The sequence below is a fragment of the Armigeres subalbatus genome, chromosome 1 (genome assembly GCF_024139115.2).
Source record: "Armigeres subalbatus isolate Guangzhou_Male chromosome 1, GZ_Asu_2, whole genome shotgun sequence".
NCBI classification, from domain to species: domain Eukaryota; kingdom Metazoa; phylum Arthropoda; class Insecta; order Diptera; family Culicidae; genus Armigeres; species Armigeres subalbatus.
This window is the reverse complement of record NC_085139.1, coordinates 9,114,907-9,132,857: the sequence shown is the minus strand read 5'-3', so window position 1 is coordinate 9,132,857 and position 17,951 is coordinate 9,114,907. Positions and strand designations below refer to the sequence as shown.

The 17,951-nt window shown below is 36.5% G+C and overlaps 1 protein-coding gene across 7 annotated transcripts in view; it reads right to left on the bottom strand.

Annotated features, from left to right (window-relative positions):
* LOC134221478 (uncharacterized) overlaps positions 1-17,208 on the bottom strand; it is a 29,404-nt gene extending 12,196 nt beyond the window's left edge. The window contains exons 1-2 of one of the 7 annotated variants that reach the window (XR_009982356.1): positions 16,183-17,208; positions 14,568-15,290 (exon numbers count right to left, since the gene is read on the bottom strand). The gene's annotated coding sequence lies outside the window, so the exon portion shown is untranslated. The other 6 variants (XM_062700688.1, XM_062700695.1, XM_062700673.1 and 3 more) reach the window with 6 other exon arrangements.
* Positions 17,209-17,951: the final 743 nt, after the last annotated feature.

The following is a 17,951-nucleotide window of genomic DNA, read 5'->3' as shown; positions in this document are numbered from 1 at the left end:
CGCAAAAACAGTTTTTTGGCCATAACTCCAGATTGCGATGAGCTATTGATCTAATTTTCAATAGCAAACAATGGGACTGAATTCCGCGTCGACTGCAACTTGTAGCGAGCAAATCGGACAATGGGAAGTTCAAAAAAATGTGTCTACAAAATTTGTACACATACACACATACACACATACACACATACACACACACACATACATCCACACATACAGACATCACCTCAATTCGTCGAGCTGAGTCGATCGGTATATAAAAATCGGCCCTCCGGGCCTCCTATCAAAATTTTGTTTTTGAAGCAGTATTATAGCCTTTACGTACACTTAGTGTACGAGAAAGGCAAAACATGAACGTTTATAATGAAACTAGCGAAAGAAACCCAGTTTTGACTGGGTTCTGCAAATGTCACCCTGAACTATTTGCAGCATCGCACTGCAGATCGTTTGTTTTGTTTTCCGCAACAGCTGACCCAAAATTGTTTCTAATGTTTTTTACATTTTCCCGTTAAATTCACCAATTTTTGTACATACAAACCTTGAGGATCCCAATACGAATCAATTAGGAAAAATATCTTGCAAATCAGTCAACCTGTTCGCGAGTTAAATCGTCTGGAAGGGAATCTCAACTCATTTTTATTATATAGATTTAATATAATAGAATGAAAACATAAACATATAATAAAGATATAAAGATATGAAAATATAAAAGAAAAAAACATGAAAATATATAAATTTGAAAATATGAAAATTTAAAAATATGAAAGTATAAATGAAAACATCAGAACATGTATGACAATATGGATATATGAAAATATAAATCATGAACATATGGAAATATGGTATATAACTGAAATACGAAATGAAAAAAGTAAACAATTAAACAAGCACAATTATACGAGGCTCCACCCCACTACCCTGAATGCCAGTACCCCTAACGCCATTACCCCCTGAAGGCCACTACCCCTGAATGGGACAGTACCCCGAGAACCATCACCCCAAATGGGACACACAACCCTGAAATCCATTACCCTGAAAGGCAATTACCCCTGAAACGGCACGAATCTGCCACGACTGTAGTATTCAATTATTATGTTTGATACCAACAGATATCAATGAATCGCAAAATGTCAATCATTGCCAAGAATAAAAAAATAGAGATACTTAGATAAATGCATTACAGATTCTGTTTAACCAACAGTTTTGATTTTTCTTCTAATTAACTTTAACTGTCATTCCTGTTATTATGACCTGGAAAAGTACTATTCTATGAAATGGAGTAAGAGAGCCTTTTTTTCAATAGAACGCGTTTTACCGGTATAAGGCAGACAGAGGAGATGATGTCTTCTTTAAATGAAAGCTTTTGCCAGGTATAACAATAATGCCGTCTTTAAATGAACGCGTTTGCTCGATATAAGGCACACAGAGAAAATAATGCCTTCTCTACATAAATGCGTTTGTCCGGTATAAGGCAGACAGAGGAGATGATGCCTTCTTTAAATGGACGCGTTTGCCCGGAATAGGGCACACAGAGGAAAAAATGCCTTCTCTAAATGAACGCGTTTGCCCGGTATAAGGCAGACAGAGGAGATGATGCCTTCTTTAAATGAACGCGTTTGCCCGTTATAAGGACAGAGGAGATGATACCTTCTTTAAATGAATGTGCTTATACAGAGATGATGCCTTCTTTTAAGTAAAATCTCTCTCTCTCTCTTATACTCACTGATTTCCTTTATCTCACTAGTTATTACTCATTCACCCACTCTTACTCACTCAACCATTCTTACTCAGTAATTCACTTTTACTCACTCATTAACTCTCAATAATTCGCTCAATCTTGCTCATTCACTCTTACTCGCCCACTCACTCACTCTCAATCCCTCACTCAATCTTACTCACTCACTTCACTTTTACTCATGAATCCCCTGTTACACACTTACTCACTTTTACTAACTCACTTACTCTAGCTCATTCCTTCCTCTTACTCACTCCCTCACTCTTACTTACCCACTCACTCTTACTCACTATCTCACTCTTGCTCATTGGCTTACTCCTACTCACTCGCTCATTCATACCACTAGAGGTGTGCGCTGCCGCGCCACGCCGCCGCCGCCGACTGTTTTTGGCACGACGCCGCTGCCGACATTTTCGCTTCGGCGCGCCACCGTTTAAAATTTGTCACGCCGCTGATCTATAATTTTCACGCCGATTCAAATTTGAAGAAGTCCACAAAATTTTCAGTGGAAATTCCGAAGATTCAGTTGAACTTCCGTATAATATCCTGATAGATCTTTACAACATCACGTTGAAACTGAGAATATTTCGTGAAGATACCAGTGATCTCATAAAAATTCCATACCATTTCTTGTTCAAATTTCGAAAAGCTCTAAACTCTAAACTAAACTAAGCAAAACTTCGTGTAAAAAATTGCGAAGTATTTTCCGTTAAAATAAAAAAAAATCTAATTGAAATTAAATTTTTGAATAGCAAAGAGTCGTTCGGCAGAAATCCATTCGGCTGAAGGCCACAAGGCTGAATGTTGTTTGGCCGAATATGTTGTTCAAACGAAAAGACTGTTTGATAGAAGTCTACCCGAGCAAAGCTTGAGAGTAAATCAATAACTTGTTTTAATGTTGTGAAATCATCGATTATGTTTACTTAATTTGATATCTTTTTGGTCGTTTTAACGGTTGAAATAACAAACGTATAGCAGAAAAATCTTACTGTGAATCAAGTAAAAACGTTGTCGATGAGAGCAAATCGAAAACTAATTTTGATATTGGTTTCGATAACAAAATAAGTACACAGTTTGATGTTATATCATTCAATTTAGTAATCTCCAGCACTATTTGTAAACAAAGCTTGAATCAATTTAATGTCAAAAATCAAAATATGTATTTTAGCTGAGAATGTCATTTGGTCGAATAGTTCCTTTGGCTGAAAAATCGGTTGACCGAATAGCATAATAGCCGAATATGCTCTTTGGTCGAAATGGACATTCGGTGGAAAGTGTCATTCGCCTGAATTGATCATTTTGGATATTTTTAAAACATCAACGGGAGAATCTTTTGTGCTTTATCTAAAAAAATTAATGAACTTTCTTAGAATTTTTTTCGAGTTTTTCCAGAATATTAATTTGGATTTTTTTTTTCATGAAGCGGGCTTGGTAGTCATATGGCTACTGCTTCTGCCTCATACGCAGGAGGTCGTGGGTTCAATCCCAGGTCCGTTCCATTCTCCTGCTTTGTATCTTTCTCTTTATTTCTCATGTTCTAGCAATCGCTAGAACTGGAAATGGACTGCCACACCGTTTCCATTAACTATACCTTCAACTTGAGTATTCTATCAGTAATCTGCTAGAATTGGAAATGAACTATAGAGCTCGTTTCCTACATCCAATTCGAAATTCCATCAGTTACCTTCTCCTATCTATCACATTGGCAGCTCGTTAACCAAGACGGACCTCTGCCTCTCCAACCTAACCCAGAAATTCCAAAAATTCCGCATGAACTCGTGGCAAGTGCAGAGGTATATTCGGCTTGCAGTGGGCGAGTGATTGCACCTCCCTACATTGACTTGCATTCTGACGTGGCAGGCGCCAGTATGACCTAACAAATGAGATCACCAGTACTTGTACATTGAAGATGTGTGCTAGTCCCAAGCAAACATCTGTTGGTTCCCTGTGCAAGAACAGCTGATCTGGTCATAATGGAGTAGCAACTACGAGCAGTCAATCAAGCTCAAGCTCAAGCTCAAGCTCAATATTAATTTGGATTTTTTTTCAGATTTTCCACAAGAACTACTATCAAGTTTCCAGAACTCTTTAGAATTATCAAAAGGAGCCCTTATTTGATTTACCATGGAAAACTGTTTGGAATTTACATGAGAATCTCTTCACGGGAAGCTGTTCCAAATTTCTACTGGAAAATATTCGGAATATCCACGGAAAGTTCTTATTGAGTTTCTGTTGAGTATTCTTTGAAATTTACACAGAAAATTGTGACTTGTGAAAGGGATGCTTTAACGTTGACTTTGTCAATCTAGATTATTTAAGACGGCTTGTTTTTTTAATCCTTAAGTGATTTTTTCACAGGGAGAAGTTCATCACTAGACGGCTAGTTTGACATAGCCAACTTTAAAACAACGGAAAAAGCTCGAAATTTTTGAGGATTTTTTTTTATTTCTTCAGAAAATTCTTTCTATATTCGATTAGAAATTCTTGGGAAATTCCATTGACCGAAAGCGGCAGACGGTTGAACTGGTAACTCGGCCGAAAAATCCGTTTTCTAGTAAGTCATCTGGCCGAAACGATGGCCAAAAATGCCGCTTAGCTGAAATGGTTTTTCGACAGAATGGTCCATTTGGCCGGAAATGTAATAAAAAATTTATTTAAATACGGCCAAATATCAATAACACTGAACCTCGGACTGAACGGGTAATATGATCAAAAATGATTACTCGTTTGGGTAAACTTTTGTCAATTGATCATTTAACATAATTCCGTAGCCTCTCTATTTTTGAGTCGATACTGGCCCTTAGAGTGAAATCAGTAGTGATTCAGTTTCATTGTAAATTTTCGACCACTATTCTAGTTTGAATCTGGGGCAAAATAGAACAAACGCGCTGGTTTCCCAGCAGTGTTCCATTCATGTTTTTCAAATTTTCAATTAAATTAAATCATTATGTTGCTGCCAAGGAAGGCGCCATAATTGCAAAGTGGATTGATTAGTAAATAAAATGACGCATTTATACACCAAAATAATAGAAAAATATTGAAATCTCGTGATTCAATCGTGGTTCAAATCTGCAGAAATTAGAACGCGGCGTTATACCAGTTTTAATTTTTTGACAGTTGACTGGTATGCAAAATGAATCTATAACAGCTGCTGGGAAAATTAATGTTTCAGATTCATATTCAAACTGACATCCCCTAACGATTTGAATCACTGCTGATTTCACTCTTAGGCCAAAAGACATCAAGCCAAGTACCATTTAGCAAAACTAAACGTTTAACGGAGACTGTTATCAGGTCAAAACGTTTGACCGAAAATGTAGTTTGGCTGAAAGCAAAAAGAAAATTTGGCCGAACTTGTAAAAAGTTATTTGCCCTAACATGTCATTTAGCTGAAAATGACGTTCGAGCTTTAGCTTGAGCTTGATTGACTGCTCGTAGTTGCTACTCCATTATGACCAGATCAGCTGTTCTTGCACAGGGAACATACAGATGTTTGCTTGGGACTAGCACACATCATCAAGTGCCACGTGTGCCACGTCAGAATGCAAATCAATGTAGGGAAGTGAGGAAATGATGATACAATCACTCGCCCACTGCAAGCCGAATATACCTCTGCACTTGCCACGAGTTCATGCGGAATTAGTTGGAATTTTGGGTTTCTGAGAGGCAGAGGTTCGTCTTGGTTAACGAGCTGCCAATGTGATAGATAGGAGAAGGCAACTGATGGAATTTCTAATTGGATGTAGGAAACGAGCTTACTGTTACTCTAGCAGATTACTGTTAGAATACTCAAGTTGAAGGTATAGGAATAGTAATGGAAACGGTATGGAAGTCCATTTCCAGTTCTAGCGATTGCTAGAACATGTGAAATATAGAGAAAGATACAAAGTAGTAGAATGGAACGGACCTGGGATTGAACCCACGGCCTCCTGCGTATAAGGCAGAAGCAGTAGCCATATGACTACCAAGCCCGCTTCATTTAGCTGAAAATGACGTTTGACTGAAAAAGTCGTTTGACCGAATACGGATCATTTGACCAAAAGTGCCAGAATTGTCATTTGGCAGAAAAAGCCGTTTGGCCCAAGAATGCCCTTTCTGCAATCTTACTTTCTAACTTCTTTGAAAAGTGTCGTTTGGCTCAACTGATCATTCTCCCAAAAAGACGATCAGCCGAATAGGTCATTTGACAGAAAATTCCATTTGGCCGGAAGGGTTGTTTTGCAGAAAAGACATTTTCGGTCCAAATGACCATTCCTACCCAACAGATTTTCGGTTAAACGATTTTTTCGGCCAAATTAACATTTCGGCTGAATGTCCATTATGGCTGTATGCCGCTTTCGGTCATACTACATTTTTAGTCAAACCATTTTGGACATGATAACAGTTTTGGATAAACGTTCAATTCGGCTTAATGGGATTTGGGTAGACGACTTTTGACTTAAAGGTCAGTATCGACTTGAAAAGTAGAGGTTACGAAATTTCGTTCAAAGTCGTTTGATAAAAAGGTCTTTTCAACGTAAATGTCATAAGGCCAAACCGATAGATATTTTTGACTAAATTACTAAAATATTCCGAAGGACATCCACCCCCCCCCCCCCGCCTCCATATTTTGCATAATAATTTGTAACAAAAATAAACAACGTCTCACCCCTTTTGCGTTACGTCCTATTTGAACATACAGACCCTTATTGACATTTGGCCGTATAACATGTAGGCTCAAACGATATTTTGGCCACAGACCCATTCTGTCCAACGATCATTTCGGCCAAACGGCATTTTCGGGCTGATGACATATTCGGCCAAACGACCTGTTAGGGCAAACAACTTTTTCGGCCAATTTACCAGTTCGGCCGTATGTCGCTTTCGGCCAATGGAATTTCCCAAGAATTTCTTTTGGACAATACACTAGTCGTTCAATAACTGCAACATGTTTTCGTTTCGGTTAGCGAATGCCGTTCAATAACCGTGACGCATTCTTGTCGTCAAACAATTGTCAGGCGACGTCCGAAGCAATAGAAATGCACCTGATTGCGCAGTGCAATGCAGATCATAGACTTTGACATCGTTTTGAAGTTCAGCTGTCCGATAACTTCAATCTAATGTAACTATTGAATTGCATTTAAAAGCATCGCAGTTAAATGACTTTTGGTTATCGGACGGCTACTGTACAAAAAATTTTCAGTAGAAATCCAATAATTTCGAACAATTTTCCGTTGAAATCCAAAAGATTTTTTCATTGAAAACTACATTTTGAACAATCCTCCGTAGAAACTCTTAAGAAGTTTTCTTACGTTGAATTTCTCGTGAAAATTCAAGAAAATTTTCCTTGAAAACTCCTTCGTGAAAATTCTTAAGAATTGACTATTTTATCGTTGGCCAAGTGATCAATATCATGTGCCATTAGTTTGTTCTTATCCATAGCATATATTGATATTTAAATGATAAATTCGGTGCAATTTTTTGATATTGTTCCCTGTTCTTTTATCTCTTATATCAATCAAGTCCATATCATGTTTTGTTAATCTGTTCATCGCTTCTGCCCGGGTAGCCGTCCTAATTATTCTAGACTGAGAAAGTCAACATGAAAACAACCATTCTACCAGCCACACTCTCCTGCAATTATGAAGATTGCAAATTGGTGCAAATTTCGAAGAATACTCAACAGAAACTTTCCGTGAATTTCCGAAGATTTCCCTATAGAAGTTAAAAACAATTTTTCGTGAAAATTCTGAAATTAACAATTTTCTGGTGAAACTCCAAACAATTTTATTTGGAAATTCTAAATATTTCTCGAAACTTCAAAGCAGTTCCCATGGGAAATACGAAAATAATTTCCAAATTTTTGAAAAACTTATAGAATTTTCTGGAGAAGGTCATTAGATTTTTCATGCAAAATTCAAAAGATTCTTCCTTTAATGTCTTGAAAATATCCCAAAAAAATGCAAAACAAAATTTTAAAACGTAATAAAAAAAATCACCACGCCGATTCACGCCGCCGCCGCCGCCGGCTAAAATGACTTCCGGCGTGACGCCGAAAACGCCGCCGCCGCCGACTAAAATTCTGACAAACGCCGCCGCCGACGAATATCGGACCGGCGCACACCTCTACATACCACTCACTCTTACTCGCTCATTCTGTCTTACTTATTCACTCAATTTTACTCATGCACTCACTTTTACACACTTACTCACTCACTTCCTTTTACTCACTCACTCACTCTTATTCACTCACTCATTCTTATACACTCACTCACCTTTATTTACTCACTCACTCACTTTTACTCACTCATACATGCTCTATTACTCATTCACTCACTCTTACTCACTCATTAACTCTTACTCGCTCACTCTTACTCACTCATTCACCCACTCGTCGATTCTGAGATTTAGACCACGCTTCATCCAGAATCCGTTGCTTTTACTACAGCCTTACTTCAACCTAGTTGCCCTTGTAGCCATGCTGACGTGGTCCGCAATTGCCTCCAACTCTCTGCATTGTGCATGAGAACGTGCTGCATAATCTCCCCCTACCCTTCAGGACTCTTGAAGGGTTCCATATGAAGTGGAACGGGATCTTACTGAGTGAGAATACTTAGTTCTATACTGTATTGAAACAGTCCCGGTTCCAATTAATGTTCATTCATATGAATAATCTTTTATTGAGTAACATTTTTTTCATTGAAATGAAGTATAACTTGAAATAATGACTAATTCGGGGTACTGGCTCATTCAGGGTAGTGTCCCATAAGGGGTAATTGCATTCGGGGTAGTGACTCATTCGGGGTTGTTGGCGTTCGGGGTAGTGTTCTTCGGGGTAATGGAATTATGGGTAATGGAATTATGGGTAGTGTCGTAGAGTCATACGAATATAAAACATGAAAGCATGAGAAAAAGAAAATATACAAAATGAAAATTTCTTTCACACTATTATATTTGCATGCTGTAAAAATGAAAATATGAAAATACTAAAGTATGAAAATATGAAAATATAAACGCATATGAAAAAATAAATGTATGAAAATATGAACATACGAAGAAACGTTGTTAAAATCGGAAAGCAAGATAAAATGAAAATATAAAAATATGAACATATGAAAATATGGAAATGAGATACATGATAAAATGGGCACGTGGAAATATATTTGAAAAATATATAAATAAAACTATGAAGACATAAAATATAAAAATATATAATTAAAATATATCAGTAGTGTATGGCAGCAAAAAAATACAACATCATAAAATTCTGAAAGCATAAAAATTTTAAAAAAATATGAGGGTGAAAAAATAGCAACATTTGAAAATATGAAAGTATGAAATTATGAAATTAAGTATAGAACATATAAATATGGAAATGTAAGGAAATAAATATACGAAAATTTCTAAAAACTAAAATAGAATAATTCTAGACAACCAAAATTTATTCATTCTGATTTTTCTTCCACATATATAGTTATATATGTAGACGAAGAATCAAAAGGAATACATTTTAGTTGTTACGCCCTTTTCAAATGTTGGTCTAGAATTCATAATTGAGGAACGTTTAGGTTATAAACTTCATTGAACAGACTCCGTGTTTCTAATATGTATGATATGCTAATTACAAATGTGTATTAGCCGTCTAATCATTCTTAATATATTTCAATTTTCTGGTCAAGGTTTCACAATTAGTAAGACTTGTCTCATTCTACGAAATAACCTAAATTAAAATTAAAATATACCTTTTCATTGAATAGATAGATGTCTTATTTGTCATATTGTATTTTTCAAGGCTCAAAATGAGTCCCGAAATGGGTTGTAACTTAGAAGCAGATAGACGAAATATATGGGAAACACGCTTGAAGATTAATCATTTATATGGGATATATCATTTCAGGTCCCTTTTATACGCGTTTTTCTCGAAATATTTAACTTCAATCAAACGGTTGAAGAATTGATCACGAGACGCCTCTGCATGTACACTGATATCACCTCAATTCGTCGAATTAATTCGATTAATATATAACACGATAAGTCTCCGGGCATCCTATAAAATATTTGTTTGTGACATAAGGTACACTGGGGCAAGTTCAAACGGTTTTTCCAAGGTTGAACTATGAAGTTCTGTAAAAAATCTCCCTTTAGTCTATTTTGAATCCGTTTGCGGTGGTTGCTAGTTCGGGCCAAAGATTATACATAAAAATAAGCAACCCTAACAAACTTGTTTATAAATATTTCTTATATTTAAATTATTTTTTATATGCATCGTTTCAACTTGCCTCATGAATCAGGGGGCAAGTTGAAACACTGTGTTATATTCAGACGTAAGCTGATTTTGCCGTATTAATAACAAAATGTATGTACTCAAAGACACTCAAGAAGCACGAGGTTGTAAAGGTGACTATAAAACTGCCAGGATTCGCATAAGAGTCCCATGTAAGTTTTTGACGATTTTAATTTTTCTTTCTGTTTAAGAAAAACTGATGAAATAGTAGGCTTTGTTCTCGAAATTTGAAAACAAATCCCAACAAAAAACAAACAATTGTTGTCTCATTTTGATATTTACTCGCATAAAAATCAGATTCCAGATTTTGATAGGTACTCTTTTACACAAAAAATAAACTTATGGTCCATTTAATTGTCCCAGAGCAATAAATACGGATAAAGAATTTTTTGTCAATAATTTGGAAAGATACCAATTTGTTTTCAATTTATTATTTTTTTTTGTATTTCTCCATGTAAAACAAGTTTGATAAATTCAACTGCAAATTACTCAAGTCAGCGAAAATGACATGGGAGTCTTATGCGAATAAGGGCAGTGTACAACAAAGCCACAAGCGTATTTTCAGAGACTAAATTCTGGAGAACGCACTTCGCTGAAAATTTACCAAATTGATTTCCTCCTACTGGTAATCACTCGGATTACTCAGGATGCGTCATTATTTGGTTCACTTGTATATTGCGCAGTTGATTAATTCGATTGTGGCTTCTTCGCAAATGCACATTAACTAACCAGCCATCATATCTCTCATAAACTCTTCGATTGGAGAAATAGGCAGCTGGGGAAGTGAAAGGTGGAGTTAACGAAATGTTTACATACTCTATGTTTTATTTTTCTGAGAGTCAGTGCTCGTAGATTAAGAATCTCAAAACTGCAGTTTAAACATGACCCCTTTTCATTCTAGTGGAGATTGTAAGAGGGTTGCATTCATGATGGATTATTAAATTTATGTTCAGAAGTTTGCATATTTTTATAAATTTGTGTTTTTTTAATGTATTTTTTTTTAAATACTTTTAATTGCAAGGGTGACGTTTTGAATTGCTGTTTCAACTTGCCCCGCACCACGCATTTCTATTTGCCCCGATGGGTTGAACATGCGGAGCAATATCAAACAACCAAAATACAAAATTAAAACGGGTCTTCCATCGATTTTTCATAATCATTAAGCTTATTTATCATTGAATGATTACCTACCGTGAAAATTTGATGAAAAACTTTTCCAAACATCTTTTTGAGACCTTTTTCATTGGCACATCAAATAGTTGTTTTGGATTTTGCAAAGGGCGAAAAATAAACAATGGCAAGAATTGCCTTTGAAAGCTGCAATCTTTTGGGAATGGCAGTCAGAAGGTGCATTTAGACGAGTAGTTTGTTGAAAAAAAAAATCAGAGCATTCGGTCTTTTCCTATCTGAATAACAGCTTCCGTTTCAACTTCCCCCGCATTTCAACTTGCCCCGGTGTACCTTACAGCCTTTACGTATAATTATTACACGAGAAAGGCAAATAATTATAAAATTTCCACAAATAATGAAACATTTGTATAAACATTTGATAATTTTCCACAAAACAAAAATAAATTAGCACTTTTAAAAGCAAAAATTGCAATTATAAAAGAAGATTTTTCCTAGAAATCAGAAAGTCTACGAAAAAAATTACAAATTATCCATAAATAAATTATTATTAGCAACAAACAATTACAAAATTTTCCACAAAATATTATTTTTCATAAATAATCAATAAAGAGCAATAAAAAATAAAATTCCCATAAAAAATACAAAAAACCAATAAAATTTATGAAATTTTTCATTGGTGATTTTTTGTGGAAAGTTTTTATATTTTTGTGGGAAAAAAAAGTTTGTGGTTATTGCTAATATTGATCAATTTATGGAAATTTTGTATTTTTTCCGTGGAACATTTTGATTTCTTTATGAAAAAATCTTCTTTTCTAATTGCAATTTTTGCTTTCGAAAGTGCTTATTTATTTGTATTTTGTGAAAACTTGTGAATTGTTCATGGAAATTTTGCATTATTTAAGGAAATTTAATATTTATTTATTGCTCATATCCTGATTTTTTTTATTTGAAATTTCCTATTTTTTAGGGAAAATTTTTAATTTTTTAGAGGGAGTTTTTATTTCAGTCATCGAAAACCACGTCCATTACAGGAAGCTTGAACGCGTTCATATTAGAACGCAGAAAAGACACGAGATCCGACTTTTTTTTGCTTTGAGTGGTCGGAGGGTAAATAAAGAATGCGTGTTCGTGTTTTAGAGAAGTACGTAAAACGATCGCGCGATCATTCCAATTTATTTTGTTCTGCTATGTGCGGCCGGTGAATAAATTAAATTGGCGTGTTTTTATTTCGGGAAGTGCGCAGAACGATCGCGCGATCATGCGAGATCATTCGAAATGATTTGTTCTGCTTTGTGCGGCCGGTAAATTAATGAACTAGTGCGCGTTTGATTCAATGTTTGGTTACACTTCGGTAGGTACGTGGGTAGAAAATTTTCAATGCGCTTCATTATATCCCATCCCATAGATCGCATCCTAATCATTTTCCTAATCATGCAACACAAATTGTCCCACAGCTCCAGATTTTATTTTACGAAATGTTTAACTATTAGAGTAGAGTGGGGCAAGAGTGCGCGTGGGGTAAGAGTACGTTTTCGATTTTTTTAAGTAATAAAAAAAGATAAACTAGCAGCACTGCATCTGTTTGACAGGTATTCTGGCCAACTATTATCATGTGTAATTGTAAACGATTTGAATAAACAACAAGGGAGATATGGAGTTGGATAACTTTTGGTCATTTTGCAAAAAAATATTGGATTTCCGTAACTAGTATTTCATTACCATATATACGTTCAATCAGGTGAACATTATACCATTTCGATAACCTCTTGTATAGAGTACTTTATTGTACAGAACACCAATCCGGTTGGTTTTCCAAGAAGTCAAAACCATTACTTAAATAATTTTTGGGACTGTGGGGTAAAAGTACGCAGGAACCGGTGGGGCAAGAGTACGCATATGAATCTTTAAGTTATGATGTCAAATCCGTATCTCCGGCCGAAATAAGGCTTCTTCCAAAGCGTAAAGATCCACAACTAAGAAAAAAAGGACAGAATTTGAAATTATCACAAGTTTTTAGGATAAGTTGAAGTAATTTGGTGTTAGAAAGGACTTAGCGAACAAAGCACTGAAGCGAAATAATGAAATTGTATTAGGACTTGTTGTACACCTAAACATAGTACGAAAACACAATTTCATCTAAATGATAATTTCATTTAATCAAAAGAAACATTCATAAATTACGCAACGCTTAGCTGGGAAAGGTTGTGAGATGTGTGACGATCCATATAATTTTTAGAGGATTCATACAAATAGTGTAAGATAGGGGGGAGGGGTGATGAAATAGCCAAATTTTACGTTTTGTGATTGGTGGACTTTCTTTAAGGAAAATGCCTTTGTATACACCACGCGAAACCTGATATATATTTTTACCTCTGTAGTTTTTTGTATATATAAAAACAATGGTTTTCGTATGAAAGTGCACATTTTTAGGACCCCCTCCCTCTTTAAGAGTTACGTAATCTTTGAACATTCCCTAATATATGCTCATTAAACATCAATTAAATGTTATTGACTCTTATTTGTGTTAATATATACTTAAAGCACATGATTGGATAAATGCGTACTCTTACCCCATTTCGATGCGCACTTTCTTTACCCCACCGGTGGGTAAGAGTGCGTTTTTCACTTGTCTTGCAATAAGGGTTCTACTAAAACGAATCTCAATAATTTCAATATTTTTCCACTGGGTAACATAAAGGAAGAGTACATGAATCATCGACACTGATTTGATATCGATTGAAAACTAAGTGCGTACTCTTGCCTCACTCTACTCTATTAATAAAAAAAAGGTTGAAGTCAACCAAAGTAAAAATCTTATCATAATACCTTCTTATTATGAGTTCATTATATGTAATTTATATTGAAACAATTAGTTTTCGTGTAAAATAATTAAAAAGTTATTCATTATTTGAAATTTTTGTAATAATTCATTGTGATAATTATTATTATTTATTATAGTACCATGAGGGATTCTTCAATATGTTGCTCAGGAGTTCTACAGTTATGCGCAACACAACTGCAAATCAGATGCTTCGATATTTCTCGTTTTATGTTAATGTTACAGAAACGACAGATATCACTTTGAACCAGTCCTAAGCATTTCAAATGATATCTACTCCAACAGTGCCCAGTTCCCAAGCCCAGATGTACTCAGAGCACGCTTGTTGAGTTCAAGTAGCCTTCGAGTAACTATTACATTGCGTCTAAGTCTAATAAACCTATTTGATTGAACACATGTTGTAACGGTCATCCAGTTAGTCATCACCCTTTTGTACTCCCCAATATTTTGAGATGATTTTTATCGAACAGCACGATATTTCACAGAAAGGCTTTAAGCCAATAAACTGTGAATTAGAACCTTGTTTTGCCAGCTCTGCTGTCCCCTTTTATTACCCTTAATACCACAACGCCCTGGAATTCAATATAATGTCTCGCACTTACCTTATTCGAACCAAAGATCTAGTTCGTACTGGCCATTTGTCACAATTTCCCCAACACTTGCAAATATACTCTAGTTGCATGATTCCAGATCACTTCTGATTTCTTCTTCTCTTCATTACTTCCTGATAAACAATCTTCCGACACCATCGTGAATCTGTAGAAAAGCACCACCCCTTCACCAAAGATCAACTTCATTAGCTAATTTTTTTTCTTGTCACTTTTCATTGCACAATTTTCCATTTCTTCTCCGGTACTGCACAACATCCTTTGCAACTAGCGCATTTTACGGTTATTCCTTAAGATTATACACGTTTGGGAAAATCGGTTTTCGCCATTTACCCCCGGCTACCGCACCAGAAACACTTCTTCCGACTCTGCCTATTGACCATGACAACACTCCCATTACCATCCCAAGAAATTGAACGATTTTTTTATATTTCTTCATTTCACAACGAAGGAACCTGATTCCGCTGTTAGTTCCTCACAGTAACGGTCTTCAAACTACTTCAGTGTGAGAAACTGCTCCCTGGTCTGTCTCACCACTTCAGTAGTTCAAAGTAATTACCAGTTATGGCAAGAATAATCCTTGCTGTGAAATTTCGATGGTATTCGATGCACAATTTTTTTCTTCTCCAATATGCGTATTTCTGCAACTAAGCACACTCACTATCCCTCCAAGAATTGGCCCATTTCTTCCTTTTTTGTCCAGAGCAATAAACACAACTTCCAAATCATATAATCGATACATTGGAAGTGATCAATCAAACGCTATACTTCATTACTTCAATGTGATAAACTGATTTCTGATAAGCAACAATCTGATAACGCCGTTATCCTCTAAGACCACCGTAAGATGATTATGAGCTATCGCAAAAACTAACTTTGCTGTGCCATGTTTTCCATGATTTTTCGTTACACTATTTTCCTTTTCACTACTCTTCACGAAACGGTTAAACATCCCAGATTAACTTCGCCAGGAATAGGCCTCGCTCCAGTAGATCACACATGTCGTCACTTGGCAACATTTTTTTTCCAAACTATTTATCAAAAGTATACCCTTACAGGCATCGGCCAGATTTCATCGCTCCGAAAACACATTTTTTACTCTGCTTACTGATCAAGGCAATAATCTTCTTGTTGCTCGAATGGATTAATTCATGGAACAAACTGCAGCAACGTTTGGACGTCTAGATTCGATACTCGATCGCACAGGAATCCATCACATCGCATCACTTTTTTCTTTTCTCCTTGGACATCATAAGAGGCACAATATTACCTTCCCGAAACACTAACGTACGTTAAACATGGTAACAATCATTACCGCTTCAAACAACCAACCGATTTCTTCTTTTTCTGTTCAGAACAAACGAACAGATAAAACACACTATCTATCGAACCAAATTGAGGCAGCAACATCAAGCGCCAATAACTGATGATAAAACGCGTTAGTCAATAACAACTTCACCACTTGCCTAATACTTCTTACATGATTGAACTATGCCGCTTCGTCCGATTCCTCAGAATAAACCGGCTGCACCGTAACTCTTCAAATACCCTTCCACTACCTTCACATTACAGGATCAAGCTAGTTATCAGCAATCCCAAGAATAATCACCGCTGTACTATTTTTCTCCTTGATGTTCCGAAACATTATTTTTCTTTTCCTTTTCGATATCACATCCTCGGAACTTCCTCACGTCCAACGTCAAGCGTTGATAGCAAATTCCCGAACCAAACATCAGTAGCGTCCTATGCTCAAAGGGGCTCTGCTTCCCGGTAAACTCTATCCGGCAACATAGCGACTCTTCGACATCACCAAAACCGGATCCCAAATTTGCATCGGAAACGCTCAACTTTTCACTAGTTTAAGTTGATTACCAGATATCGCAAGAATAATCACAGCTTTACACTTTTTCTGCGTGGTTTTTCGTCGCACCATTTTCCTTTTCCCTCCGATTTCACATCCGCGGAACTATTCGGCATCACTCGCTTTAGGCTCATCCCGGTGGAGCCAATCCAGCAGATCGTACGTGTCGGGGACGGTTTCTATCCGGAACTTCCAGTTGTGGAGCCAACAATTGCGCGATATTTATCTAATCACATATTTTTCACAGCAAGCAAATCAATTTTCACGCGAACGAGTTCGTGCATTTCACATTCAACATAAACAAACAACACTCGATAGGGCGTTCATGGTGCATCTGTCAACATAAGGTTGGCTCGAAAACGAGGTGTGAAGGTTACACACTGAATTCAAATTCAACGTAATCGTGACTGTGTATAATTTACTGAGTTTGAATGTTCGTCGCTGGATCGTATTGTAAGGCATATGGTCGCATATTAGTCCCATATGAAATAAAAAACTTTAAATGGAAAAAATGAGGAACAAACATCAAGCCTACTTGTCCCATCTTGAAAATTACATCACATGTGTCCCATTATCGGGGAAAAGGGGACTCATATACGGTCATTTCCTCTCTGGGACAAACTGGCTTGATATTATGGAAAATTGGCTAAAAAACTCAGTTTTTTTAGTTCAATCAAAGGTAATTGCCTATTTCCGGGGATTAAACCACCCGACTTGGACGTTAATTTACAATGTTATGAAAACTCATATGTGAATATGTACGTTATGTGGAAGATATTGATTTGGAAAATGTATTGAGGTAACCACTTTCCCTTCGATGGGAATCGAACCCATGACCCTACAGTACGCTAGACTGGTGCTTTAACCAACTAAGCTACGAAGTACCTCCGTCGGCCTTCGCAACCTAGCGGCTACTGAACGAGCTCGAGATTCCCAAATTGGACGCAGTCAAATCACTCGCAATCCATTTATCAAGCCAATACTTCCACATGTGTATTGTACACGTCCACATTAGAGGAGCGTGAGTATTTAGACTGTCTGGCGGCTATACACAATCTTCATCAGCAACGGTACTGATCAAGGGAGGGCGTGTAAACTATTTGCCAGGCGGGCGTCAAGCTCAGACCCGACCGCAGTGCGTAGGCAAGAGCACGCAACTCAAGTGCAGTTCAATCAAAGGTAATTGCCTATTTCCGGGGATTAAACCACCTGACTTGGACGTTAATTTACAATGTTATGAAAACTCATATGTGAATATGTACGTTATGTGGAAGATATTGTAAACTATCTCTAACTATTTAAAAATCCTGAAACTAAAAGTCAAATAAGTACTGCAATGTCTACCGGCCTAAAGAATTTGCGAGTATCAATGTGTGCCTTAAGCTTACAAACCTGCTACCTATTTAGAGTCCTTTTTTTGTCTATTTTTTTTATCAGATATCACTCTTTCGTGTACGCTCTTATTTTTTCCATCAACCTATCGTATTCTCCGGGCTTACGTCGTTCTAGTACGACCA